Genomic DNA, 27,953 nt, shown 5'->3' with positions numbered 1-27,953 from the left:
AGCAGCAGCGCCACCATTTTACTACAAGCTTTAAGACAATGACAATCATCCAGTCGATTAACAGGCTTTAGGGGAGGATGTCTGCTCTCCTTACCAGGCCAACTGAGGCAACTGACCTCGTGATTGCACGCTGATTGGGACTGGGTAAACAAAGGCTGGTATTGCCAGTGAAGTCAGCATCCTGAGAATGAATAAATTAAAGATTATAAAATGTACTGTGCAATTTCACACTTATAACATATCTTGCCCAACTTTGTCCATTAACTATGAATAATTTATAACCGGTACTCATGTCTAGTGTTTCTGTCAATTAAACGTGGCCCTCTCTACCTGCCCTCTACCCACAAAATGAAAGTAACAAGTTCAAGTGCTGAATTTTATGTCCTGTGGTAGAACCATGTAGATTTTGTACACGGAAGTGGGTTATTTGTTCTTCAATTTGGGGTGAGGAAGCCGGGGGCGGAGGGGGGTCCAGAACCATGTCTTAATCTTCACTGGTTTTCCTTTGGTATAGGGAATGGTTTAAATTAACATTGTTCTATATTTAGTTCAATACAAAATCTTGGAGCAGTCAGTAATTAATGGCAAAGGCAAGTTCATTTCATCAGGATAGAGTTGCATTTATTTTTTTTTGCTGATTTCTGTACAAAGTGAAGGGAGGAAAGATTGGGGGGGGGGGGTGTGAGAAACAGAAGTACCTTCACAGAATTTGCTCGAGACAAAAATTGAGAACAAAGAACATTTATTATACAACAATGCAAAGTTGGGTGCTTCCCCTTACCCTGGGAATACACACATACACTGGGGCTCACCCAACTTTTATACAGTTGATTTCAGTATAGAAGTACCCTCCCCCTTACATTCTTCTGCCACCAGGATGAGTTTGGCATTAGGCAATCCTGTCTGCCTATGTGCTGTTTCTGTGAACTTGGAGGACCAGGGGGTATCCTGTCGGTGTCCTATCATGTCATTTGTCCTTACTGTCCTTATTCACAAACCTGCCTTTGTTCTAATTCACACCTTCCCGACTCTCAAACCTGCAGAACTTGCTAATTCTGTCTAAGGCTAGAAGACCCTTATCTTATCCAAACTAACTTTACTTCCTACATTCTAGTATCTATTATCTATCCTTATCTTATTCATGCTGGCTTTATTTATTACACATATATCTATACTAGTTTCCTCATCTTCATATTTTTATATCAGTTTTACTTATCTCTCACAATCCTCACTTTTCTTTTAGCTACGCTTCGTGACTTCTCAATTGGAATGTATTACATGTAAACTTGGTCTTTTTCCCAGCTGGTCAGTAAACTAACTGCAGTCTCGGCATCATCAGACAGAATTAGGGAAACATACATCCTTTGGGTTATATTGTTCTGACGAGGGATCCGTTGAATTAAATACTGCACATAACTCTTTAGGCAGGGGAGCACCATAATATCCAGAATAGCGAGTCCAGCTGCTATAAGGGCTGTGGGTATCAGACTCCAGTTACCAATAAAAAGTCTAGTCCATCCCACACCAGACCAAGGTTGCCAAGTCTGAACCTGGGCATGGGAAGATTTTCGAACTCCTGAAGAAGTGTCTTTAACCGCCTGACCGTTGTGAGCATTGTCATTAACCAGTCTTTCACAAACGCTGCCTTCAGCAGCCAACGAGTAATCGAGAGTGTTGGAATCTAGGGGTTAAAACATTATAAAAGAAATGATTAATTAATAATTTTATATTTACTGCATGGTTCAGGGAAAAAGAGGAATGTGATTAAGTGGCAATCATAGCATGGAGTAAAGTTGGCTGAGCAAAATTGTCTGCTCCCAAATACAGGGAGAGGAAATGCATAAAACGATTTAGGTGGAATGCTCAAACTGAAGGAGGTGGTGAGTAGCACAGGAGACACAGGCCAGACCAGAACAAAGAATGGCCTGCAAGAAACAAAGGGAATGGAAAACCAGTCTAGGAGGAAGATTAAGGCAGGAGGAGGTGTTAAAGAGAACAGCAGAAATTGGCCAGACAGGGACAGAATGGTGATTAGAAATATCTGGGGATGAATTAATTTCTGATCCAATCAACAGGATAGTCTGGCTTGGAGGATTAAGATGGGAGTGCTACACCCCAGATATCTGCAAAACAGGAGATGACTTGTGATAACCCTTATGCAAAAAGATCTAGCAAAGGAAGCCAACTTTTGTTCTATATGATAATGAAATCTAGCAAAGGAAGCCAACTTTTGTTCTGTATGATAAGGTTTATCTATATAAACTGAGCCAACTGGACAATAGGGGCACCCCACAAATGGATTGAAAGCTGCCTATGTGGTGGTACGAAAAACTACAGGAGGATTTGAAGAAATCATTACAGGGACAGTGAGAGGAAAGGAGTCAGCACAATTCGCAGAACTACAGGGAATGATAGCAGCATTAGAATGGGCAGAAGGGAAGGAGGTCAATATATATATACAGACTCGGCATATGTGGTAGGGACAATACAGGTTGAGCTTAGTCAATGGATTAGAAGTGGGTTTTTCACAGCAGCAAGGGCCCCAATTAAACACGAGAAGGATGTTAGGAAATTGGGTGAGGGTTTCCTGAAACCAAGGGCATTAGCAGTTCTTAAATGTAAAGGACATGATAGAACAGATACGATGGTGGCTCGGGGAAATCAGGAAGCGAACATGGCCACTAAAAGGGCAGCAGGATACGGCCCTCAGTTTATTATGATACAGGCAGACAGAACAGCACATGACTTATTACCACCGTGTAGGGTAGAAGTAATAGTACAGGAACAAGCAAAGGCATCACCTCAGGAAAGGATGGTATGGGAGGAAAGGGGGGCAACCGAGGATCAAGGATTATTGAGATCGATAGACGGGAGGCCAGTCTTACCATCTGGACTCATGAAACCCCTCCTCGAGGAGGCGCATGGGCTAACACACTGTGGAAAGAAGCAGATGATAAGGTACTTGATACATTGGTGGCACCCCTTCCTGCCGGCGATGGTTGAGAACCATATTAGAGAGTGCGAGGTATGTATAACTTTCAATATAAAGGCGACTGTAAAGCCACATGAAGGACAGTTCCCGCTACCTAAGTTACCAGGGCAGGAAATCGTACTTGATTATACGGACATGATTGAGAGGGTAAGTGGCTATCGGTACCTCTTAATAGCAGTAGATGTGTTCACAGGGTGGCCGGAGGCAATCCCTGCCAAAAGAGAAGATGCAAGGACGGTATGTAAATTCCTGATCAACCAGTATATTCTGAGACACAGATTTCCTAGAAAAATTAGGTCCGATAATGGAAGTCATTTTAAGAATAACGATCTACAGGAGGTAGAAGCGATGTTGGGATTGAAACATGCCTTTGGAACAGTGTACCATCCACAATCCCAAGGGAAAGTGGAGAGGATGAACCAAACAATAAAAGGTAAGATCGGGAAAGTACAGGCACGGACCAAACTAAATTGGGTGGATGCGTTGCCCCTGGCATTAATGTCAATAAGGAGTTCGGTAAGTTCTGTGACAGGATTTACTCCATATGAACTACAAACAGGGCACCAGTTTCCAGGACCAGGAGCCGGAATTCAGACTACGAAGAATGAGGTAAGTTCAATGGGATGCAAGCTTTATTATGATAAACTAACAGCTCTGGAGTCAGATTTTTCACAACAGGTCACAAGTCCCAACAGAGAAGGGGAAACACCGATACCTTCATTCGCGGAGTGGGTTCTGCTAAAGGTCATCAAAAGAAAGTGGTCGGAGCCCAGGTGGACAGGACCCTACAGAGTGGTGGAGAGGACGTCCCACGCGGTTCGACTACAAGGAAAAGGCGAGACGTGATATCATTGGAGTCAGTGTTGTTAGGTCTGCTTTGTTCATGAATGAGTGAGACAAACACCAGACTGAGTCGAAATCAGGGTTCTTTGTTCTTTATTACCGGATTGTAACACTTGCAACTAACCATGTTAGTCGGAGAATGCATTCTGCCGTTATCAGCAAAATGGTGATTTTTTATACCCTTGGATACGTGCTTAGAACATCATCATATCATTACTTGTCCAATGACTAAAACTGTTGCTATCCTTTCCCTGCTAGCTTCCTGCCTCTCAATCCATCAATGTCTCTCTTATCTTGTAAGTACAAGGATGCATTCACATCTTGTTACAGCCCTGTACAGGGTAACTCCTTACACATTCCCATCTCATGATGTTTTACCTTACAGTGTGCAGCAACGGACCCACCGACACGGACACTGGAACAGATTCGAACGGAGGTGACTGAGAACCTGTGAAGCAACCACGGACTAAGAACACTTAACGTCCCTTTTTAAAGAGACTATTGGACTACGGTGACTGTGTATCAATGGTTGACGGCATAATCAATTTATTGGCATCAAAACAATGAAAGGAGCTGGGATGAACACTATGTGGGGACTATGGGTACTGGTATTCCGAGCCCTTGAAGGTGCTGGGGAAGAAAACCACTGCACAAAGTGTGTGCACTCGGCCTGGGAGTCGCACAACGAAAAAGAACAGTACTTTGCTGATTGGACTAACTTTGATGGACACTATGTGGGGACTCTGGGTGATGTTGTTCCTAGCCCTTGAAGCATCTGGAGAAGGAAACAACTGTACAAAGTGTTTGTGGTCAGCCTGGGAGGCCCATAACGAACCAAAACGGTACTTTGCGGATTGGACTGACGTTCCTGAACACTGTGTTGGGGCCCCCACTGGACTGAAGTGTGTTCATAATGGCCAAGTTTGTGAGGTTAAGTTTAACAAGGGGTCGGAGATGCCGGTCCTTGCAAAAACTCCTGAGATCTTGGTCCCATAAGTTAACTGGTGGTTGGTCTCATTTTCATGAGACCAAAAGGGGGACTGTTGGAATCTAGGGGTTAAAACATTATGAAAGAAATGATTAATTAATAATTTTATATTTACTGCATGGTTCAGGGAAAAAGAGGAATGTGATTAAGTGGCAATCACAGCATGGAGTAAAGTTGGCTGAGCAAAATTGTCTGCTCCCAAATACAGGGAGAGGAAATGCATAAAATGATTTAGGTGGAATGCTCAAACTGAAGGAGGTGGTGAGTAGCACAGGAGACACAGGCCAGACCAGAACAAAGAATGGCCTGCAAGAAACAAAGGGAATGGAAAACCAGTCTAGGAGGAAGATTAAGGCGGGAGGAGGTGTTAAAGAGAACAGCAGAAATTGGCCAGACAGGGACAGAATGGTGATTAGAAATATCTGGGGATGAATTAATTTCTGATCCAATCAACAGGATAGTCTGGCTTGGAGGATTAAGATGGGAGTGCTACACCCCAGATATCTGCAAAACAGGAGATGACTTGTGATAACCCTTATGCAAAAAGATCTAGCAAAGGAAGACAACTTTTGTTCTGTATGATAATGAAATCTAGCAAAGGAAGCCAACTTTTGTTCTGTATGATAATGAAATCTAGCAAAGGAAGCCAACTTTTGTTCTGTATGATAATGAAATCTAGCAAAGGAAGCCAACTTTTGTTCTGTATGATAAGGTTTATCTATATAAACTGAGCCAACTGGACAATAGGGGACAGTCTTGGGGAGTAGCTCACTGTGCAGGTGACCTATGAACTAATGACTGACCCAGAGCTCCGTTAAGTTTTATTCTTGTGCTGTGTAATAAATTGACTGTTGAACCGAATACCTTCTCCTATCACTTCATTCAAAGAACACGCTGGACTCAGACTACACATAGACTAAATTAAGAGTAAGGTAAAGCCAGAGTCCGACAAGAGCCAGACGGTTTTGTTGAACTGTGGCTCGTATCTGTCCTCTTTCTTCAGCCCATAAATTCAGGGCATCACTGTCTGTTCGGTGATGATCTCCAAGGCTGGAGTCTGATTAAACGATTTAAATGCCAAGCAGCTGTGGTGTTCTGGAGCAGCTTACGTCGTTTACAAATGGAACTCCCCTTACGGTGGTGGTTCTCAACATTCCGAATGTCTGTGTGACCCAATTGATGATTTACAGGAGACCAAGTTGGGGAGGGGTGTTTCTTGTCACTTAACCTGAGAGTTGCAGCTTGTCTGCGAATATTAGCATAAGTATCACTGAAACCTGTGAGTTTCAGCCTGTCTGTCTGTGAACATTAGCATATGTATTCACTCTATCTCTGCTACATGTAAATCCTAACATTCTGTCTGTCATTGTCCCACCATCTTCTTTGTGCTTTCCCTTTAAAACTCCTTTTTAATACCTGTAGAGGCCAAAATACAAATCAAATCTACTCCTGTAGAGCCGTTCTGTTCCCCTGGTCCATGTTGGGATCCTATATTAACCCATACCCCATACCCATATCTGTGCCCTGTCTATATTCTAAAGGTAAATAATTGTCACCTCTGCTGTCCCTATTCCAGGAGGACTTAATACATTGTGAGCAATTTGGTGATTTCCCAAAAATTGGGAACCAACAAGTAAACAAAACAGTAAATGGTAAAAACAACATTACAGCACTTTTTCCTGGCGTAGTGTAACTTTCAGATCAGAAGGATGAAGGACTGCACGCCAGGTGGAGGGTAGATTATTAATGTCGTTAATCTGTGGTTCAGCAGCTCGTTTAATTCGTTGGATGTGGCTCCATCCCTTTCGTTTGCACCGCAGTGTCTGTAATCAAAAGTACACAATAGGGGCCATCCCAGACAGGTTTTAGTTGGTGATCTTGCCATGCTTTTACATATACCCAATCACCAGGTTTAATAGAATGAATAGTATACTCCAGGGGTGGGCAGTAACAGCTATTTTCTCCGTGAGCGCAGCCTGTTTGGCAGCTACATCTGCCTGTCTGTTCCCCTGTGCTTCAGGACTGTCACCACTTTGATGGCTTCGTACATGAACTACAGCTATTTCCTCAGGTAATGTAAGAGCATCTAGAGATTGGACAATTAAGTTTTCATGAATCAACTTTTGTCCTTTTCCACTTATCATTCCCCGCTCTTTCCAGATCTTCCCAAAGATGTGCACTACACCAAAAGCGTACTTTGAGTCTGTGTAGATCGTGCCCACCTTTTTCTCGAGACCCTGGAGAGCTCGACAGAGGGCATATAATTCACAAGATTGTGCTGACCAATGACCGGGAAGGCGACCGGCTTTAATCACCACTCCTTCTTTCCCATCCACTACACTATACCCGCTATAGCGAGTGCCATCAATGCAACGGGAAGATCCATCAATAAACCACCTTTCACCCTCCTGTAAAGGCTCATCACTTAAATCCTCTCTAATTTTGGTCTGTAAATCTATTACCACTAAACATACATACTCTAACTCATTCATGGTATTGTCAGAATTTGGAGAAACCAAGAAAGCTGCTGGATTGTGTTCTTTATTCGTAATCAGGGTCAAATCATCCCTATCCATTAGGATCGCTTCATATTTTAAAATTCTAGAATCTGTAAGCCACCTTCCAGCATGTTGTAAGAGAATATTGCAGACTGTGTGAGGGGTGTGAACTATCATCGGGGCATCAAACGTAATCTTTCGTCCTTCCTCAACTAAAATAGCAGTGGCTGCGATGGCTTGCACACATTCTGGCCAACCATGACAAACAGGGTCTAAAAGTTTTGACAGAAAAGCAACTGGCTGTCTACAGCCTGCCCTCTCTTGTGTTAGTACCCCAGTGGCTACACCTCCTTTCGCATTGGTATATAGGTCAAATGGCTTATTTAGGTCGGGTAAAGCCAACACTGGGGCACTAATAAGGCGCTGTTTCACCAAGTTAAAATCTTTAATCTCTTCCTCTGTCCAGACAACAGCTTCGCCCCCTAGAATTGTGAGTTTATCATAGAGAAATCTGACCAGGCTAGAATAATTTTCAATCCAGATTCTACAGTATCCCACTAAACCAAGGAATTTCCTAAATTCTTGGGCATTCTTGGGAGGGGGGATCTGTAGAATACCACGTATCCTCTCTGGACTTATTTTCCTAGTTCCCTGACTTACCAGATGACCTAAGTATTTAACTTCTGATTGAACAAATTGTAATTTGGATTCGCTCACCCTGAGACCCTTATTCTCCAGAAAATTCAAAAGTTCAACAGTATACTGTTTAACTAATTTGTAGGATTTCCCGTAATTAACAAATCCTCAACATATTGTATCAACTGACAATTCTCTCTCCGAGGAGCCTCATCTAATATTTGTTCTAAGACCTGGCCGAACAAATTTTGTGATTCTGTAAAGCCCTGGGGAAGGACCGTCCAGTGAAAGGATTTTCCCATTCAAAGGCAAACATGTCTCTGCTCTCTGTTGCTAACGGACAGGTCCAGAAAGCATCTTTGAGGTCAATCACACTAAACTATTTACTATGGGGATCGATTTTACCCATTATTGTATAGGGATTAGGTACAACCGGGTGACGGGTGAGAATAATTTTGTTCAGCTCCCTCAAGTCCTGCACTAATCGATAGGTACCGTCTGGTTTTTGGACAGGTAAAGTTGGGGTATTAAAAGATGACATACAAGGTTCGAGTATACCATCTTTCACCAACTGGTCAATTACTGGCTGCAGCCCCTTTCGGCCAGCCATCGGAATTGGATACTGCTTTCGTCTAATTACTTGCTCAGGATCTTTTAGAGTAACTTGCAGGGGAGGAATATCTAATACTCCTCTATTGCCTTTTTCTGCCCCTCCAGGATTTATTAGTTCTCGATCTTCCTCACTTAATACATACAATTGAACCCCGATACCCGATTCCTGTAGTCTGGTGCTGATAGCAAATTGGTCCTGTAAATCTCGTGCTAACAAACAAACTCCAGCTTGGGGAACTAGTAAAATATCCTCTGTTATTATCTTTTCTCCCATTTGTATTCTTACATCCCTTAATACAGGGACTGTAAAATCTCTTCCTCCTACTCCCGAAATCATCCCGGTCCCCTCTATCTTAACACCCTCGGGTGGTTGTAAAATACTTGACCGGGCTGCCCCAGAATCTACTAAAAAGGTCATCTTGTCACTGTGGGGTTCTATGCTTAAATTTACCAATGGTTCTCCGTGCACCCCACGGTGTGTATTGACTGAGAACCGTGACCCCCCATTCATAATCTGCTTCCATCTGTCGGACTCTGGCTTTACCCTACCCTTAATTTAGTCTATGTGTCGTCTGAGTCCAGCGTGTTCGTTAGATGAAGTGATAGGAGAATCAGTTTATCACACAGCATAAGAATAAAGCTTAATAGAGCTCTGGTTCAGTCGTTAGTTCATAGGTCACCTGCACAGTGAGCTATTCCCCAAGACTGACCTCTACTGTCCAGTCTCTACAGTTTATATAGCTCAACCTTATCATACAGAACAAAAGTTGGCTTCCTTTGCTAGATTTCTTGCACAAGATTTATCACACGTAGTTCCCTGCTCTGCAGTTATCTGGGGTGTAGAGCTCCCATCTTTTTTTAATCCTCAAGGTCAGAATATCCTGTGGTTTTGATCAGAAATCAATTCATACCCCAGATATTTCTAATTATTTCTTTGTTCTCATCTGGCCATATTCTTCTGTTCTACTAAACACCTCCTTCTGTCTTAGCCTTACTGAGTTAGTTCCATTCTCTTTGTTTCTGACAGTCTCTGTCAGATTCTCTTTGTTTGTGCTAATCAACACCTCCTTTTGCCTTAACATTCCTACTAATTCTCTCTTTTGTATTGGGGAGCAGACAATTCTAAACCTACTGTAATCAGCCAACTTTGCTACATACTGTGGCAGCTAGCTCCTTACTTACATTACTCTTTCCCTTCACCATGAGGTAAATATTAAATTATTACATAGTACTGGATTCATGTATACAAACTGAATAGTACATAAGCATATATTCTACATATTTTCTATGATTAATTAACCCCTATATTCCAACACATCAGTGCGTAAGATCGCGTCTCCCTGGCTTGCATTGGGCATTCTCTCTTAAAATTTCCCTCCTTTTTACAATGGTAGCAAACTAATGCTCCTGTTTCCCAATTCCTACCGGGATTACTACGAGGTCCTGGGAATGGTCGTCATCCCCGGAATTCCCCTCGACCCTTGCCCCTGCTCTGGTCTCTTCTCTCCCACTCCCGGAGCTCCTCCCAATGTCCAGGAGCTGGCACACAGCCCCTACCCTTTCCTTGCTGTCCCTCCACGACTTCCTTGACTGTCTGCATCAAAATCTTAGCCTTTCCTTTCTGTTTATTGGGCATTCTCTCTTAAAATTACACACCTCCGTACTAGTCAGTGGCACATTTACAAACCCGAGACCCCCTCCCATGGGAACTTCCCGTAAAGGTCTCATCCAGTTAATTTCTGGCTTATCCTCTCCTTTATAATGTCTAGATTCCTGCTCTCTGGGAAATGAATCAAAGGTTTCTGCCCTTCTCTCCCTGAGGGTCTCACACTGTTTTGAATCAAAGTCTCCTCCCTCTCTTGTCAATTGAGGTGGTAATCTAGTACTTTGTGAACAGGTCATCATACCACCCCTACTTTCTTCTCCTTTCTTTAGCTGTGGGGGAGGAGGGGAAGGTGCAGAAGGGTAGAGCATAGGAGAGAGGGGAAAGATAGGAGCTGGCAAAGGAAGAGCATAAGGTGGAGGAAGGGAATGTAACATATCCCATCCTTGTGTTTCAGGGACAAAAGGTTCCTCATCCTTCTTGTCCTTACATTCCTTTTCATTCAAAACCAGTTGATCAACCGATCCACTGAGCCAGCAGGCTGCATAGTCCCTGCTCTCAATATTATCTCTTTGATTTTGATAGAGCCAGATGTTCAATGCCTGACACATCCAGTCATCCTCGGATCCGAGCTTTGGCCAATATACCGAACTCCCTTTTATCGGACTTTTAACCCATTCCAGACAGCAATACCTGACCATGGTCTGTTTGTCTTTCCCACGGGTTATCCCCGCACCCCAATCAGATAGCATTAATCCTAACGGACTTTGCTTAGTTATCTGATTGTCCCGTCTTTCCTTAGGACTATTTCCCTTGCTACTCACACCTTCCATAATAACAGGTAAGTAAAATTCCTCTTACCGGGATCCAGTAGCTATTCCTAGCGCGCTTCCATAACATCCTCCCGTCATTTGTTCTCAATGCCTCTTCATGGATATCACTCGCTTCATCCACTGACCAGTCACCTGCCGTCCGTGAGTCCAGCTGAATCAGCTGGGGTGCACCTATTGTCGGACTCTGGCTTTACCTTACTCTTAATTTAGTCTATGTGTGGTCTGAGTCCAGCGTGTTCTTTGAATGAAGTGATAGGAGAAGGTATTCGGTTCAACAGTCAATTTATTACACAGCACAAGAATAAAACTTAACAAGAGCTCCGGGTCAATCGTTAGTTCATAGGTCACCTGCACAGTGAGCTACTCCCCAAGACTGACCCCTATTGTCCAGTTGGCTCAGTTTATATAGATAAACCTTATCATACAGAACAAAAGTTGGCTTCCTTTGCTAGATTTCATTATCATACAGAACAAAAGTTGTCTTCCTTTGCTTGATCTTTTTGCATAAGGGTTATCACAAGTCATCTCCTGTTTTGCAGATATCTGGGGTGTAGCACTCCCATCTTAATCCTCCAAGCCAGACTATCCTGTTGATTGGATCAGAAATTAATTCATCCCCAGATATTTCTAATCACCATTCTGTCCCTGTCTGGCCAATTTCTGCTGTTCTCTTTAACACCTCCTCCTGCCTTAATCTTCCTCCTAGACTGGTTTTCCATTCCCTTTGTTTCTTGCAGGCCATTCTTTGTTCTGGTCTGGCCTGTGTCTCCTGTGCTACTCACCACCTCCTTCAGTTTGAGCATTCCACCTAAATCGTTTTATGCATTTCCTCTCCCTGTATTTGGGAGCAGACAATTTTGCTCAGCCAACTTTACTCCATGCTGTGATTGCCACTTAATCACATTCCTCTTTTCCCCTGAACCATGCAGTAAATATAAACTTATTAATTAATCATTTCTTTCATAATGTTTTAACCCCTAGATTCCAACAGTCCCCCTTTTGGTCTCAGGAAACTGAGACCAACCACCTGTTACCTTATGGGACCAAGACCTCAGGAGTTTTTGCAAGGACCGGCATCTCCGATCCCTTGTTAAACTTAACCTCACAAACTTGGCCATTATGAACACACTTCAGTCCAGTGGGGGCCCCAACACTGTGTTCAGGAACATCAGTCCAATCCGCAAAGTACTGTTTCGGTTCGTTATGGGCCTCCCAGGCTGACCACAAACACTTTGTACAGTTGTTTCCTTCTCCAGATGCTTCAAGGGCTAGGAACAACATCACCCATAGTCACCACATAGTGTCCATCACAGCCCCCTAAATTCTGTTGACTTCAATATAGAAATATCACTTCAAATACTGAAATACAGTCACCAATAGTCTCTTTAAAGGGACCCGTTCAAAAAGTCCGTAGTTGCTTCACAGGTTCTCAGTCACCTCCGTTCGAATCTGTTCCAGTGTCCGTGTAGGTGGGTCCGTTGCTGTTCACTGACTCCAATGATACCACGTCTCGCCTTTTCCCTGTAGTCGAACCGCGTGGGACGTCCTCCTCTCCACCACTCTGTAGGGTCCTGTCCACCTGGGCTCCGACCACTTTCTTCTGATGACCTTTAGCAGAACCCACTCTGCGACTGAAGGTATCGGTGTTTCCTCTTTTCTGTTGGGACTTGTGACCTGTTGTGAAAAATCTGACACCAGAGCCGTTAGTTTATCATAATAAAGCTTGCATCCCATTGAACTTACCTCATTCTTCGTAGTCTGAATTCCTGCTCCCGGTCGTGTCAGACCAGTCACTAAGGGACATCAAGTTCCGACACATCGGTCCCAAATCATTTGCCTGGTGAGTAGTACCAATTGCAAGGGTGACATGAGGAATGGCCTCACCCGCCATCACATACTATTCCAGCTGTTCAGATGTCAGTGCCACCGTAGCGGCCACTCCCTCCTTTCCTACCACTATGTAGTCCGAATTAATTTCCCATAGCATGCCCTCTACCTCTTCATAAAAGGCATGCTGATACATTTCATCCCCATCCCTATCGTAAAAGAGGGTTATATGGGGGGGTCCGAGGGAGGGGTATATGGGTGTAACATCTGGATCCACGGCTTCCATTGATTATAAAGCTTTAGCAGCCCTCCCTTCTGTGGGTCCTCTGGTTCCAACAGCCCCCAGTAAATGTCAGCCCATTGTCCCTCAGACGCGGATCCTCCAGCTGCCGCCAACAACATCTGAGAACCGGAATGAAGTGTAGTTACTGAACAGTTCATAGAATATCCATTTGGAAAGGTGACCTCTATTCCACTGGGTCCACAAAGGATCGATGCTCCGCACCTGACCAACAGGTCTCTGCCCAAAAGATTGGTAGGGCACCTGGCTGACAAAATGTATTGATGTGTAAAAGTCTGTCCCGCCACAGAAGTGACTAGTGGTGTAGAAAACGGCAGATTTTCTGGTGTACCCGAGAACCCTATCAGCTGGACGCTAGAGGATGATGTTTTATCGGGAAACTCAGCGCCAGTGAGTGTTGAAAATCTGGCTCCCGTATCCACTAAAAAGGATACTTCCATGTCCATTACTTTAATCTGCAGGAAAGGGTCTGCCAACCTAGCCTGCTCGTGGGTGCTCGGGCTCCGTCACTGTGGGCAATATTGCTCCTCCTCTGTCAGCAAAGGGAATTGTCTCTTCGGAGCTAGAGCCGCATGGGGTGCCTGATGTACCGGGGGTGGCACTGACGATCTCTGGGGCTGGACCCAATGCTCATTTTGTGGTGGTCCATATCCCCTTGCCCCAGTGTCCTGCAGACCCCAAACTAGGGGGCAGTCTCTCTTCCAGTGTCCTGGCTGACTGCATACAAAACATACGGCTGGTGGCATTCGTGGAGTACCCCGACCTCTCCCTCTTACTCAGAATCCCCCCATTGGACCTCCCGTTCTGCCCACATAGGTGGGACCCGGTGCCCAATATGGGGCCGGGTGCCAACTCATATTATTCCCTTGTGGTGGCTGCAGTGGCTGCTGAATCATCTGGTTCGCACCCTTTGAGGGATTCTTTTTTGCCTCATTTGCCTTTTTCCTAGCCTCGTCCAATTGAAGTTTAAGGAGTTGCACTTGTGCCGACTCCGTAGTTTGTTTGTCCTCCTTTTGCTTAGCCCTGTAACGTTTCATGTGATGGGTCAAATGTTTTTCCCATTGCTCACTCGAGCAGCCAGGAATATCAGGGTTATTCTCTAACGCTTCCCTAACTACAGCTGGCAGTCCACTCGTTACTGCAGCCCTAAAGAGTGTAGTCTGCAAGGGATCTGTGGCTGGGTGTACTCCTGCTTTATCAGTCCAACTCTCCCTACACTGACTCCAAAAGGTCAAGATCTCCTCATCCTCTGACTCCTTTTGTCTATTGTGAGGAGTGGGGGTGGTGTGATCCTCTGACATTCCTACAGAGAAGGCATTCTCAAGTGTCTGTTCTTGCTCTCTCTCATTTGTTTTTTCCAGTCGCATACTAGTTTCCCTTACTTTACATACATCATTCTGTATTTCCTTTGTTAACTCCTTCATTTCCTCCACCCTTTCCTGCATAACTCTCTTAAGTCTCTCCTTCGCCTCCTGGAGTTCGTGACCTGCTAATTCAGTGACATTCACTATTCCCTCATTTATCTGCATCACTGGCATCTGTGGAATCGGATAAGGTGGTGGCAACGTCTCTGGTGACTTTGGATATAGCGGGGCTGACGGCTTAACCTCCCCCGTTTTCTCCTTTATGATAGGGGGTCCCTTTTTAATATCATGTTGAAGGTTCGCTTCCACAGCCATGCAAGCCAATGTGATATTGTGTAAATCTGCCCTTCTCTGTTCCTTCACTTCTTTCTGTTGTTTAAGCCTTCTTCTATTCCATATAGATCCTTGTCCCTTTGCCTCATGTTCCTGTACCTCCTTGGCTGCTTCCCTCTCTGCTTCTCCTAAGTACAGTACCAGCCGGATTTTTTCAAACCCTCATGGTACCTTCCCGACTCTGCAGCTCTTTCCATATCTGTTCGTACCGTGCCATAGCCTGTACCTCCTCTCCCTTTGGTAATCCTCCCAGTAATTGATTCCTTGTTTTTTCCCACTGTCGGTTTACAGATGGGGGAACTCCTCTGTCTTCCCCGAGCTCTTGCCCTACATCCCTATTTACTCGTTCCATCTCTGTTCCGATTTTTAACCCTTTAGCCTTCGTACTTCACTGGGTCTCTCCCCTGGTAGGATTTTGACACCCTGCAATCTACTTCGACCCTCCCCACGTTATTATAAGCACCAGCGGCACACTGTACACAATCCTTAAACAAATACTTATTATAAACTATTATGATACACTATACGGTTCTTAAACAGATACTTATACACTATAGAAACAAGTAACTATAACACAATACACCTTATACAGATACTTATTATACACTACTATGGTACACGATCCTTAATCAAATACTTATTACACACTATAGAAACAAATAACCATCACAATACACCTTATTCTAATTGGCCAAGTGTCTAAACCTATCTCTCGAGATCGCTACGAGGGGACTCCAACCCCATTCTACTAGGGGGACTCTAACCCCTTTTATTTCTACAGGGTACTCCAACCCCGTTCTACTAGGGGGACTCCAACCCCCTTTTTTCTACAGGGGACTCCAACCCCGTTCTACTAGGGGGACTCCAACCCCCTTTTTTCTACAGGGGACTCCAACCCCATTCTACTAGGGGGACTCTAACCCCTTTTATTTCTACAGGGGACTCCAACCCCGTTCTACTAGGGGGACTCCAACCCCCTTTTTTCTACAGGGGACTCCAACCCCATTCTACTAGGGGGACTCCAACCCCCTTTTTTCTACAGGGGACTCCAACCCTGTTCTACTAGGGGGACTCCAACCCCCTTTTGTTTTATTCTTTGGCTTTAACTAGGGCTTTTGCAGAGTAGTGACAACACACAATTTTATCGTTGCCAATAGCAGAACTTCGTTTAAACAGGCGTCTGCTTACCTCCCTTTGTAGAATGGTCACTTGTTGTTATCACCACACCACAATCGACCGGTGTTTCGTATCTTTTTTCTTCCGTCACTTCTCCATCTTCATCACGTCGGGGTCACCAAATTGTCGGACTCTGGCTTTACCTTACTCTTAATTTAGTCTATGTGTGGTCTGAGTCCAGCGTGTTCTTTGAATGAAGTGATAGGAGAAGGTATTCGGTTCAACAGTCAATTTATTACACAGCACAGGAATAAAACTTAACAGAGCTCTGGGTCAATCGTTAGTTCATAGGTCACCTGCACAGTGAGCTACTCCCCAAGACTGATCCCTATTGTCCAGTTGGCTCAGTTTATATAGATCAACCTTATCATACAGAACAAAAGTTGGCTTCTTTGCTAGATTTCATTATTGTTAGAAATTAAAGTACCTTTAAAGAAATTGCTCGAGACAAAAATTGAGAACAAAGAACATTTATTACAACAACAATGCAAAGTTGGGTGCTTCCCCTTACCCTGGGAATACACACATACACTGGGGCTCACCCAACTTTTATACAGTCAATTTCAGTATCAGAGTGCCCTCCCCCTTACATTCTTCTGCCCCCTGGATGGGTTTGGCATAGGTAATCCTTCCTGCCTACGTGCAGTTTCAGTACACTTGGAGGACCAGGGGGTATCCTGTGGGTGTCCCATCATGTCATTGTCCTTATTCACACCTTCCTGATTCTCGGGGCTACAATATCTTGGTATGCAGAGTTGACTCATTCTATCTAGGGTTGGCTAATTTCATATGTATAAATCTGTGTATGTTTAGCTAATTAGATATGTAGGACTTGGTACTTCTGTCCAGGGCTAGGAGACCTTTATCTGATCCAGACTACCTCAACTTCCTACATTCTATTGTACCTTACCATTCCTTTTTTTAGTCTTATGGTGGCTCTTGTCACACAGAAGATTCTTATGTTAATCGTGCTGACTCTGCTTTCCTGCATCCTAATCCCCAAGCTTATCCTGTTTGTACTGGTTACAGCCATTAACTGATGAATTTTAGTTTCTTCCATGTTCATAATTTTAGATCAATTTTCCCATCTCTCACAATCCTCACTTTTCTTTTAGATCAGTAATACTGATCTTTCACCATGATCAGTGTTACTGATCTTTGGTTACTGGTGTGAGAGATGGGAAAACTGATCTAAAATTATGAACATGAAGGAAACTAAAATTCATACATCAGTTAATGGCTGTAACCAGTACAAACAGGATGAACTTGGGGATTAGGATGCAGGAAAGCAGAGTCAGCATGATTAACATAAGAATCTTCTAGTCTTTGTGACAAGACCATAAGACTAAGATAAGGAGTGGTAAGGAACAATAGAATGTAGGAAGTTGAGGTAGTCTGGATCAGATAAGGGTCTCCTAGCCCTGGACAGAAGTACCAAGTCCTACATATCTAATTAGCTAACCTTACACAGATTTATACATATTAAATTAGCCAACCCTAGACAGGATGAGCCAACTGTGCATATCAAGAGACTGTAGCCCCGAGAATCAGGAAGGTGCGAATAAGGACAATAACATGAAGGGACACCGACAGGATAACCCCTGGTCCTCCAAGTGTACTGAAACTGCACGTAGGCAGGAAGGATTACCTAATGCCAAACCTCTCCAGCAGGAGGCAGAAGAATGTAAGGGGGAGGGTATTCCTATACTGAAATCAACTGTATAAAAGTTGGGTGAGCCCCAGTATATGTGTGTATTCCCAGGGTAAGGGGAAGCACCCAACTTTGCATTGTTGCTGTAATAAATGTTCTTTGTTCTCAATTTTTGTCTCGAGCAATTTCTTTAAAGGTACTTCTATTTCTAACACTAGTGTCAGTGTGACTGATCCCCCCCACCTCCTCACTTTTCTTTTAGATCAGTAATACTGATCTTTCAAGTGTAAGATGTTGTTTTACCCAGCTGGTCAATAACCGAATTGTAATACCTGCGTAAAGTCTTTAGGTAGGGGAGCACCATGAAGGTCAGAGTAGTGAGTCCAGCTGCTTATTAGGGTTGCGAGTATCAGGCTCCAGTTCTCAGTAAAGAGTCTAGTCCATCCCATATCAGTCCGAAGTTGCCATGTCTGAATATGGGCATGGGCAGATTCACGTTGAAACATTGAAGCAGTGTCTTTTAACTACCCGACTTTTGTAAGCATTGTCCTGACGAAGTCTGTGAGAGACGCTGCCTTCAGCAGCGAACGAGTAGCAGTCTGTGAGAAACGCTGCCTTCAACAGCGAACGAGTAGCAGTCTGTGAGAAACGCTGCCTTCAGCAGCGAACGAGTAGCAAGAGTCAGGCGGTTCTGCTGAATTGTGGCTAGTATCTGATGTCCTCTTCAGCCCCGAACCCTAGGGCCACCGATCTCCGAAGGCTGTCTGGAGTCTGATATTAAAGTGTCAAGCAGCTCACGTTGTTGGTAACTGGTGCTCCCCTTCACGGGGTGATGAAAAGAGACCAAGCTGGGGGGGATTGTTTCTCGTGAATTTATTGTATTTGCAGCTTGCCTTTGAGTCTCTCCCTGTGTGTGAAATGTACATTGATTAATCACTATGTAGGCTGTTAACTGACTATCGCTACTGTGTTCCCCTGGTCCGTATTAAAATTGTCCTAAATCTATGCCCTGTCTACACTGTAAAGTATCACAATTGTAACCTCTGCTGCCCCTATTACAGGAGGACTTAAAACATAGCGAGTACTGAAGTGACATATCCATTTAACGACCAATACACCAATAAATGAATAAACAGTTAAAAATACAACAATAAATGTATAAACCGTTAAAAAATACGACAATAAATGTATAAACCGTTAAAAATACGACAATAAATGTATAAACCGTTAAAAATACGACAATAAATGTATAAACCGTTAAAAAATACGACAATAAATGTAACATTACGGCACTCTGTCACGGTGCAGTGTAAGTTTCAGGTCTGAAGGATGAGGAACTGCACGCCAGGTTGAAGGTTGAGTCTGTGTGTCGTGATGTTGTGGTTCAGAAGCTGGTTTAATTCTTTGAATGTGGGTCCAGCCTTTCTCTCTTGTTCTTACTGCGGTGTCTGTAATTAAAAGTACACAGAAGGGACCATCCCAGGCAGGTTTTAATTGATCCTCTTGCCATGCTTTTACATAAACCCAATCACCAGGTTTAATAGAATGTATAGGAAAGTCTAAGGGTGGTGTTTGGGCTAATAGTCCCTTTTGTTTCAAATCTTGGATGGAAGTAGAAAGCCCTCGTAAAAATTTGGAAATGTATTGGTCATTAGCCTCAGGAATGGGAGAATCAGTGTGGAACCCCATAAATGGGAGCCCAAACATCATCTCGTACAGTGAGACTCCAAGGTCTTTACGAGGGGCTGTCCGAATTCTAATCAGGGCTAATGGTAACGATTTAATCCAGGAAAGACCAGTCTCTTCATTAAGTCGGGTGAGTTGAAGTTTCAATGTTTGATTCATACGTTCGACTCGACCCGAACTTTGGGGATGCCATGGGGTATGTAGTTGCCAGTCTATTCCTAGGTTCTTGCAGACACCCTGGAGAATCTGAGAGGTGAAATGTATACCTCTATCTGAATCAATGGTCTGCATCATCCCGTATCGTGGAATGACACATTCAATGAGTATTCTGATGACAGTGTTGGCACGATCATTCGGAGTAGGAAAAGCTTCAACCCATCTTGTAAAATGATCGACCATGACAAGGAGAAATTTGTAAATACCAATCTTAGGAAGTTCAGTGAAATCTATTTGTATGCGCTGGAACGGGCGAACGGCAATGTCGCGACCGCCAGGTATTACTTGGCGCATCGATTTCTTATTAACCCTCTGACAAATGGGACAAGATCTAGTAGCGAGTTTAGTAATATTGTATATGCCAGGGCAGTGAAGGAAACGTCCAAAGGTATCAACAAGGGACTGGGTTCGCCAATGCGTTTGTTGATGTAACTGATCTATGACTTGGCGAGTTATGGCTTTGTTAAGGACTTGCCGTCCGTCTACTGTCCACCACAACCTGTCGGCAGTCTGGCAAAATCCCTTATCTCTCATTGAGACCTCCTCTTCCCGTGAAAAGATGGGGGTCTTTTTAATCTCTATCGGCGTGGGCAATAGCTGGTACATGTGAATCTTTTCTGTTAATGCTGCCTGTTTGGCAGCTGCATCAGCCTGCCTGTTTCCTCTAGCTTCAGGACTGTTACCAGTCTGGTGTCCCCGCACATGTACAATGGCAATTTCGGACGGGAGTGTTAAAGCCTCTAGGGATTGGGTAATTAACTGTTCATGGGTTAACTTTTGTCCTTTGCCAGTTATCATCCCTCTTTCTTTCCATATTTTACCGAAGGTATGGACTACACCAAAAGCATATTTAGAGTCAGTGTAGATCGTTCCTACCTTGTTCTCTAGTTCGTGGAGTGCTTTACAGAGGGCATATAGCTCACAGGATTGTGCTGACCAATGACGAGGGAGGCGACCAGCTTCGATCACCAGTTCCTGTTTACCGTCCACTATACTATACCCACTATAGCGGGTTCCTGCAATACAACGTGAAGAACCGTCAATAAACAATCTTTCTCCTTCAGTTAAAGGGACATCGGTTAGGTCTTCCCTAATTTTGGTTTGTAAGTCGATAACCTCTGAGCACACATGTTCTAAATCGTTTGAGGATTGGTCATTAGTTGGAGAGATGAGGAAGGCTGCTGGGTTGAGAGTTTTGGTCGTAAGTAAGGTCAAATCATTGCTGTCCATTAGCATCGTTTCATATTTTAAGATTCTCGAATCCGTGAGCCACCTTCCAGCCCGCTGCAATAGAATATTGCGGACTGTATGAGGGGTATGAACTATCATAGGGGCGCCGAAAGTAATCTTTCGTCCTTCTTCAAGCAAAATTGCAGTGGCTGCTATGGCTTGTATACACTCTGGCCAGCCGCGACAAACGGGGTCTAAAAGCTTTGACAGGAAAGCCACTGGTTGTCTATAGCCAGCCCTGCTTTGGGTGAGCATTCCGGTGGCTGCCCCAGCTTTGGTATTAGTGTATAAATCAAAAGGTTTGTTTAGGTCGGGTAGTGCTAAAACTGGGGCACGCGTAAGGCACTGTTTAACAAAGTTAAAATTTTCAATCTCTTCATCCGTCCAGTCAAGGGTTTGGGTTCCTATACTGGGAATCTTATCATAAAGGAATTTGACCAGGTTCGAATAATTTTCTATCCAGATTCTACAGAATCCCACTAACCCAAGGTTAGTGGGATTTTTGGGAGGGGGGATCTGTATAATACCAGTTATTCTCTCTGGGCTAATTTTCCTGGTTCCTTGACTGACTAGATGTCCTAAGTATTTGACCTCGGATTGCACAAATTGTAGTTTGGACTCGCTGACTCTCAGACCTTTCTTCTCCAAAAAATTTAAAAGTGCTACCGTAAAATCTTTAGCTAATTCATAAGTTCTTGCTGTAATTAGCAAGTCATCCACGTACTGTATGAGTTGGCAATTTTCTCTCCAAGGAGCTTCATCTAATACCTGTTCTAGGACTTGACCAAATAAATTGGGCGATTCTGTAAAGCCTTGTGGAAGGACAGTCCACCGGTATTGGTTTTTATGGCCAGTAAAGGGGTTCTCCCATTCAAAGACGAACATGTCTCTGCTCTCTGTAGCTAATGGACAAGTCCAAAATGCATCCTTGAGATCAATGACACTAAACCATTGATTATGGGGGTCAATTTTACTCATGATGGTATAGGGGTTGGGTACAACCGGGTGACGGGCAAGAATGAATTTGTTAAGCTCCCTCAAGTCCTGTACTAGGCGGTAGGTGCCGTCTGGTTTTTGAACAGGTAAAATCGGGGTATTAAAGGGAGACATACAGGGCTCGAGTATACCGTCCTGAATCAACTGGTCAATTACGGGCTGTAAACCTTTTCGGCCAGCCATCGGAATTGGGTACTGTTTCTGTCTAACAATTCGTTGAGTATCTTTTAAAGTGACTTGTAGCGGAGGAATATCGAGGATTCCTCTATTTCCCTTTCCTGCCCATACTCTTGGATTTATTAGTTTGCGATCTTCCTCGTTTAAAACATAGAATTGTACTCCAATGCCTGATTGTAGAGGTCGAGTACCGATAGCCAATTGGTCCTGTAAATCCCTTCCTAGCAAGCATACTCCGGCTTGGGGAAGTAATAGAAGATCCTCAATTATGATCTTATCTCCCATTTGAATTCTGACTTCTCGCAATACCGGGACTGGAAAGTCTCGTCCTCCCACCCCAGAAACTGTAACTGTCCCTTCTATTTTCACCCCCTGGGGTTGGTGTAGAACGCTAGATCGGGCAGCTCCAGAATCGACCAAAAATATCATCTTATCACTGTGGGGTCCTATGCATAAATTAACTAATGGTTCTCCGTGCAGCCCCACGGTGTGTATTAGCTGAGAACCGTGACCCCCCTATTCGTGATCAGCTTCCATCAGGGCATAGGAACGTGTGTCCATTGCTCGCAGTGGGCATTCCTTTTTAAAGTGCCCTTCCTTTTTACAATGAAAACAAATAAGGGGTCCTGTTTCCCAATCTTTCCCAAAATTTCTAGGGGGCACACGTCGTCCCCGGAATCCTCCTCTACTCCTCCACCTGCTGGGGTCTCCACCTCCCCACCCGTGGCTCCCCTCACCGCGTACAGAAGTTGGCCAGTAATCCTTATCTTTTTCGTGATGATCAGCTACTATTCCTTTGACTGTTTGTAATAAAATTTTAGCCTTCCCTTTTTGTTTATCCTCTGCCCTCTGGACAAATGCTCTCTGAGCAATCTGCAGTAGCTGGGTAATTCCTTGCTCGTGCCAATTTTCTGTCTTTTGTAGCTTTCTTCTGATGTCTGGGGCTGAGTTGGTAACAAAACCCGTTAGAACCAATTGTTCCCCTGCTGGAGATTCTATGTCGAGACCCCCATATTGTTGAATTGCCGTGCGCAATCTATTGAGAAATGCAGAGGGGGTCTCCTCGGGACCTTGGGGAACCTCAAAGGCTTTTTTGAAATTCTGTCCTTTGGGGACAGATTCCCTGATTCCTTTGATCAAATTAATCCTGTATTCTTCCATCAGTGTGCGGCCACCACTGGTATTTTTGTCCCAATTAGGTTTTCTGAGGGGGAATTTGACTTCTCCAGGGGACGCCTCGTGCCCCCCTTGGTGTTCCTTATCCCATACTCTAATGCCTGCCTGTCGGATCATTCCCCGCTCATCTAAGGTAAACAGAGTCTTAAAGATGGATGTTAATTCCTCCCAAGTATACAGATTTGGTCCCAAAAATTGGTCTAACTGTTCGGCATATCCCTGGGGATCTTCTATCAGGGAGATTAATTCTTTCTTAAAATTACGTACTTCAGTGCTGATCAGGGGCACATTTACGAACCCAAGACCTTCTCCCACAGGAACCTCCCGCAGGGGTCGCATCCAGCTGATTTCTGGTTTCTTAGATTTGTGTTCCTGTTCCCTGAGAAGTGAATCGCAGGGTTCTGCCACTTCTTCCTGAGGGATCTCACGCTGTTCTGAATTACAATGTTCTATCTCTACTGTCAACGGAGGTGGTAATCGAGCGCTTTGTGAGTGAGTCACCATACCACTCCGGTTCTCCTCTTTCTTCTCTAGTGGTGGGGGAGGAGGGGGAGGTGCAGAAGGGTAGGTCATAGGAGGGGAAGGAAAGATAGGAGCCGGCAGAGGAGGAACATAAGGTGGAGGGAGGGAATGTAACACATCCTACCCCTGTGATTCAGGGACAAAAGGTTTCTCCTCTCTCTTATCCCTGAATTCTTTCTCATTCAAAACCAGTTGTTCAATGGGTCCCTTGAGCCAGCAGGCTGCATATTCCCTGCTCTCAACATTGTCTCTCTGGTTTTGATAGAGCCAGATGTTCAAAGCTTGACACATCCATTCATCCTCGGATCCGAACTTTGGCCAGTACACGGAGCTCCCTTTAACCGGGCATTTAACCCATTCAATACAACAATACCTGACCATTGTCAGTTTGTCTTTCCCACGGGTCTTTCCCGTGCCCCACTCAGATAACATCAACCCAAGCGGGCTGTACGTAGTTATCTGGTGTTCACATCCTGAACCAGGACTCTCTTCCTTGCTACTCATTATTCCCATACTTATAAACAAGTAAAATTACTCTTACCGAGTTCCAGTAGCAATGCTCTAGCGCGCTTCCTCCCGTCGTTTGTTCTCAATGCCTCTTCTCGGATATCACTCGCTTCTTCCACTGACCAGCCACCCGTCGCCCGTGAGTCCAGCTGAATCAGCCGGGGTGCACCTACTCTCGTCGTCGGGGCACTCTGTCAGTGGAGGGAGTGTGATCCCGGATGAGCCCCCATTTGTTAGAAATTAAAGTACCTTTAAAGAAATTGCTCGAGACAAAAATTGAGAACAAAGAACATTTATTACAACAACAATGCAAAGTTGGGTGCTTACCCTTACCCTGGGAATACACACATACACTGGGGCTCACCCAAATTTTATACAGTCAATTTCAGTATCAGAGTGCCCTCCCCCTTACATTCTTCTGCCCCCTGGATGGGTTTGGCATTAGGCAATCCTGTCTGCCTACGTGCTGTTTCTGTGAACTTGGAGGACCAGGGGGTATCCTGTGGGTGTCCCATCATGTCATTTGTCCTTAATGTCCTTATTCACAAACCTGCCTTTGTTCTAATTCACACCTTCCTGACTCTCAGGGCTACAAACTTCTTACATGCAGAACTTGCTAATTCTGTCTAAGGCTAGAAGACCCTTATCTTATCCAAACTAACTTTACTTCCTACATTCTAATATTTATTATCTATCCTTATCTTATTCATACTGGCTTTATTTATTACACATATATCTATACTAGTTTCCTCATCTTCATATTTTTATATCAGTTTTACTTATCTCTCACAGGGGGGAAACACCAAGCGTACGTTATTTTAAAACAGAGTTGGCGGGGGGGGGGGGGGGGTCCCTGGAATGCCTTTCCAGAGTCGGAGGAGGTTGAAACATTAGAGGGATTTAAGAGACTCTGAGATAAGCACATGAATGAAAGAAAAATAGAGGATTGAGGCAGGAAGGGTTTAGTATTTTTGATAGGAATATATAGGTTGGAACAACATTCAGGGCTGTAGGAGCACTGATTTACCCATTTTACACACTATTAAAGAATATACTCACTCGTTTCTTTCAGAACAAAATGAAGTCAGCTCTTTATTCTCTTCAGACATAACACTGAATTCTTAATCTCCCTGAACTCTCTGATAGTCGTGCTCCTGTAAAGGTACAAAAAAATTAACCAAGCCCCATAGTACAATTCAAACAGACTTTATTCAAATAATGCTAGTGGGAATGAGCAGTTGTTAGTGTTGGGTAGACAAGGTCACCTCATGTTTGGTCTCATTCAAAAAAGTCACAAGGTACAATATTTAAGGCATTTTCCTGTACAATACCTTCAAAGAAATGTTATCCAATTTGTATGCAGGAAAATGTCTTAAATATTGTACCCCATGAATGAGGTTCAAACAGTACTAGTGAGGTGACTCTGTCTACCCACCACTGGTACCTTTAATTCCCGCTGGTGTGACTCAATAAAGATTGTGTTTTGGACTTTTGTGGTTTATTACTGTACTTTTTTTGTACCCTGACAGAAGCACAACTTTTAACAGCACCATCCACAACTCCTCCAACTTTTGTGTCATCTGCAAACTTACTAACCCATCCTTCCACCTCTTCATCCAGGTAATTTCCCACACAGCCAAAGTTTCATGGATCCCATGCCTCATGACTTTCTGAATGATGTTCTCATGGGGGAATCTTGTCAAATGCCTTGCTAAAATCCATACAAACCACATCTCCTGCCCTACCTTCATCAATTTCATTTGTTACTGCCTTCCCTTCACAAAGTCAGGCTGACTATCCTTGAGTAGATTGTACTTCTCCAAATGCTCATCAATCCTATCCTTAAGAATCCTCTCAGATAGTTTGCACACCATTGATGTAAGACTCACCAGTCAATAATTCCCAAGATTCTCCCTATTATCTTTTTAAACAAGGGGACTACATTTGCCATTCTCCAAACCCCCTGTGGCCAAATAAGATTCAAAGATCATAGTCACTGCTCCACCTGTCTCTTTCGTCACTTCCCACAGCAACCTGGGTTATATCAATTCCGGCCCCAGGGACTTTCAATCCAGCCCACAAGCCTGGCTGTTCTATTCTGACTTCGCCCTGATCAATGTCCTTTTCTCTTGTGAATACTGAAGCAAAGTGTTCATTTAGGATCTCCCCAACCTCCTCCACCTCCAGGCACATGTTGCCTCCTTTATCCTATAGCGGCTCCACCTTAATTCTTGTCATCCTTCTGTTCTTCACATATACATAGAAAGCCTGGGGGTTCTCCTTAATCCTACTTGCCAAGGCCTTCTCATGCCCGCTTCAACCTCTCCTGAATCCTTACTTAAGTTCCTTGCTACCATATACTTCTCATGAGCCTCTCCTGTTTCCTATATCTAATGTATGCTTCCTTCTTCCTCTTGACTAGTTTCCTCACCTGTTTCATCAACCATGGTTCCCTTTTCCTACCATCTATTCCCTGTCCCATTGGGATAAGCCTGAGCCCGGTCGGTGCAAGTGGTCGCTAAACTTGCACCACATTAGTTCTGTGCTTTCACCCTTATTTCAGAGGGTAAACATTGAAACGGAATTCATAAACATTGATATAAAGTGTGGGATATTGGATAATAAAAATAAATGTTTGTAACATTGTCAGACAGCATTGCACAAGGAAAATCAGTTAATATTTCAGGCGTGGAACCTTTCAAAGAAAACTTGTGTTTCCTACATTTTCTGCCTTTTTAAAAAATTTCACATTTCCAGCATTTGCATTTTGTTTTATTTTCAGAAGGAACATATATAGTACACGTCCTCCAAGTTCTGAATGCGCCACGAAAGGGAGCTGAAGAAAGGATGTTATAAACAGGATTTTATTGGACAAGGTAGAGAAAGGAGATCATGCTTGAATTGTACTGAATATTTAGTCATAGCTGGAGTACAGAGTATGATTATGGTCACTATATCACAGACAGGAAATGAGAGAAGTCGACTACCTCAGATGTAATTTGGGCTAGGGCTATGGTCAAGGAGTGTGAAGGCTACCTTGTTTATTTTGGAATAAAAGAGACTGGAGGTAAATTTAATAGAGCTATTTAACAATAAGAGGCAGATTACAGCAGTTCTCCATTTTCTATTTTTGGAGAAGTCAAACTAGGATATAGATTTTTAAGTTCATTGGTAGATAGATCGGGGAGAATAAAGAGATATAGAAAACATCATGCTGTGGCGGTGTGAGCAGTGGGAGAAACACAGCCACCACGTTGAAGGTCGTTAATGACAGCTTTTATTCAAATTCAGAGCACCCCTATAAGGGCAGCATGAGCTCAGTCACCTGGTGCATTGTGACATCATAATCGCTGCCCAGGGTGCACGTTGGAAGGGATGCTGGAGTCAGAGAGAAACCTCTGATGACACCATATCCCCATGGCTGCCCCGCCACGTGGCAATACAAGCGGGGCCAGTTTGCCATGAGGATGTGCGCTGCCACAATGCAATCATCTTGCTGCCTTTGTGTCATGTGGTAGATGTTCTCACCACATACAACATACATGGATAAGCAGTTGAGGAACAACAATCAGTTCAAGGAAGTGGGGTGAACCCAAAATCCATTTTGGCCATTATGAAAGAAATGGGCTGAATGGTTCCCTCACATTTATTTAATATGGTTACTAACAAGAATTGTTTAGAAATAGTAAATGTATATGGCAAACCTGATCTGTTTGACCAGCCTGATGTAAGTATACTCCAGATGAACCTAAGCACAACACGTGATTCTTCAATAAATGAAGCAGT

General features: G+C 43.9%; 1 long non-coding RNA gene across 2 annotated transcripts; it reads right to left on the bottom strand.

The window, feature by feature from the left end:
* Nucleotides 1–3: 3 nt before the first annotated feature.
* LOC138748975 (uncharacterized) lies at nt 4–27,953 on the bottom strand. 2 transcript variants are annotated; one of them, XR_011348354.1, is made up of 3 exons: nt 27,872–27,953; nt 25,227–25,321; nt 4–181 (listed from the first exon to the last, which is right to left on the bottom strand). It is a non-coding gene; the product is annotated as an uncharacterized lncRNA (long non-coding RNA). The 2 variants fall into 2 exon arrangements; XR_011348349.1 differs by lacking the exon at nt 4–181 and adding an exon at nt 20,442–20,575.

The sequence above is a fragment of the Narcine bancroftii genome, chromosome 1 (assembly GCF_036971445.1).
Source record: "Narcine bancroftii isolate sNarBan1 chromosome 1, sNarBan1.hap1, whole genome shotgun sequence".
Taxonomy (NCBI): domain Eukaryota; kingdom Metazoa; phylum Chordata; class Chondrichthyes; order Torpediniformes; family Narcinidae; genus Narcine; species Narcine bancroftii.
The sequence above is the reverse complement of the archived record's forward strand: the minus strand, read 5'-3'. Positions and strand labels throughout refer to the sequence as shown.